The sequence below is a fragment of the Symphalangus syndactylus genome, chromosome 2 (assembly GCF_028878055.3).
Source record: "Symphalangus syndactylus isolate Jambi chromosome 2, NHGRI_mSymSyn1-v2.1_pri, whole genome shotgun sequence".
Taxonomy (NCBI): Eukaryota; Metazoa; Chordata; class Mammalia; order Primates; family Hylobatidae; genus Symphalangus; species Symphalangus syndactylus.
In genome coordinates this window covers 29,292,167-29,294,430 of record NC_072424.2, presented here as the reverse complement: position 1 = coordinate 29,294,430, position 2,264 = coordinate 29,292,167, and the positions used below count along the sequence as shown (strand labels likewise).

Genomic DNA, 2,264 nt, shown 5'->3' with positions numbered 1-2,264 from the left:
TTTGGTTTTCTGTTCCTGTGTTTGTTTTGTTAGTTTGCTGAGAATGATGGTTTCCAGCTTCATCCATGTCCCTGCAAAGGACATAAACTCATCCTTTTTATGGCTGCATAGTATTCCATGATGTATATGTGCCACATTTTCTTTATCCAGTCTATCATAGATCAGCATTTGGGTTGGTTCCAAGTCTTTGCTATTGTGAATAGTGCCACAGTAAACATAGGTGTGCATGTGTCTTTATAGCAAAATGACTTACAATCCTTTGGGTATATACCCCGTAATGGGATTGCTGGATCAAATGGTAGTTATAGTTCTAGATCCTTGAAGAATTGCCACACTGTCTTCCATAATGGTTGAACTAATTTACACTCCCACCAACAACATAAAAGTGTTCCTATTTCTCCAAGTCCTCTCCAGCATCTGTTGTTTCCTGACTTTTTAATGATCACCATTCTAACTGGCATGATATGGTATCTCATTGTGGTTCTGATTTGCATTTCTCTAATGACCAGTGATGATCTTTTTTTCATATGTTTGTTGGCTGCATAAATGTCCTCTTTTGAGAAGTGTTGGTTCATATACTTTGCCCACTTTTTGATGTTTTTCTTTTTTGTAAATTCCTTTGTAGATTTTGGATATTAGTCCTTTGCCAGATGGATAGATTGCAAAAATTTTCTCCCATTCTGCGGGTTGCCTGTTCACTCTGATGACAGTTTCTTTTGCTGTGCAGAAGCTCTTTAGTTTAATTAGATCCCATTTGTCAATTGTGGCTTTTGCTATCATTGTTTTTGGTGTTTTAGACATGAAGTCTTTGCCCATGCCTATGTCCTGCATGGTATTCAGAGTTGTTCCTCTCCATGGAAATCTTTAGTAAAAGGCAAACGATTCATACAATCTGAAGAGAAACCACAGTAGGTGAGTTTCTTATAAACAGCATATAGTTAGGCCTCATTGTTGTTTTTAATCTATTAACCCAGTTTTTATCATCTAAGGACTTGATAAGGACTTACTCCTGTCACTTCATTGTTTTCTGGTTGTTTTATATAAATTTTTATTTGCTTCCCATCTTATTTTTGCAATTGGGTGGTTTTATGTAGTGATAAGGTTTGATTCCTTTCTCCTTTGAGTATCAACTCACAGAGTACCAGTGAGTTTTATAGTTTTTGCACATTTTCATAATGGTGATCATCTTTTCACTTCGAGATGTAAGATTACCCTGAACATTTCTTCTAAGCCTAGTCTAGTGGGGATAAATTCCCTTAGTCTTTGTCTGTGAAACATTTTATTTCTCTTTCATTTCTGAAGTATAGTCTTTCTGAGTATAATAATCGCATTGCTAGTTTTTTTTCAGTACTTTGAATACATCGTCTTATTCTCTCCTGCCCTATAAAGTTTCCGCTGCAAAATTCAGTGTAAGTCTAATGGTGATTCTTTCATAAGTGACTTGATGTTTTTCTCTTTCTGCTTTTACAATTCTTTCATAATCTTTGACTTTTGACAATTTGAGTACATTGCGCATCACAGAGGACTTGTTTGAGTTGAGTCTATTTGGGGTTCTTTTAGCTTCTTAGGTCTGGATGTTCACCTTCCAAGACTTGAGAAGCTTTCTGCTATTTTTTTTAATTAAATATGTTTTCCTCATTTTTTCTCTTCTCTTCTTCTGAAATGCTAATAGGAATATTTGTCCTATAAATCCCAAAGACTTTCTTCATTCTATTTTATTATTTACTCGTTTTTGCTTTCCTGTGTAATTTCAAAAGACCTATCCTCAAGCAGGCAGATCATAAGGTCAGGAAATCGAGACCATCTTGGCTAACACGGTGAAACCCTGTCTCTACTAAAAAATACAAAAAATTAGCCAGGCATGGTGGTGGGCACCTGTGGTCCCAGCTACTTGTGAGGCTGAGGCAGGAGAATGGCATGAACCCAGGAGGCAGAGCTTGCAAGTGAGCCGAGATCACACCACTGTACTCCAGCCTGGGCGACAGAGCAAGACTCCATCTTAAAACAAACAAACGAACAAAAAACCAAAAAAAAAAAGCTAATTTGGTGTTGAAGTTATTTTTTGTTTCATTCATTAAATGTTTCAGCTCCAAGATTTCTGATTAAATGGTATTTATCATTTTATTGGATTTCTCAAAATTCCTTTTCTGATTTTATTGAATTGTCTATTGGCATTTTCTTGTATCTCACTAAGTTTCTTAAAGATTATTATTTTGAACTTTTCCTGGCATTTTATATATTTATGATACCAGTCTGTTTTTTTT

General features: G+C 35.6%; 1 pseudogene; it reads right to left on the bottom strand.

The window, feature by feature from the left end:
- Positions 1-838: 838 nt before the first annotated feature.
- Positions 839-906, bottom strand: LOC129477472 (uncharacterized; annotated as a pseudogene).
- Between the last annotated feature and the right edge of the window lie 1,358 nt (positions 907-2,264).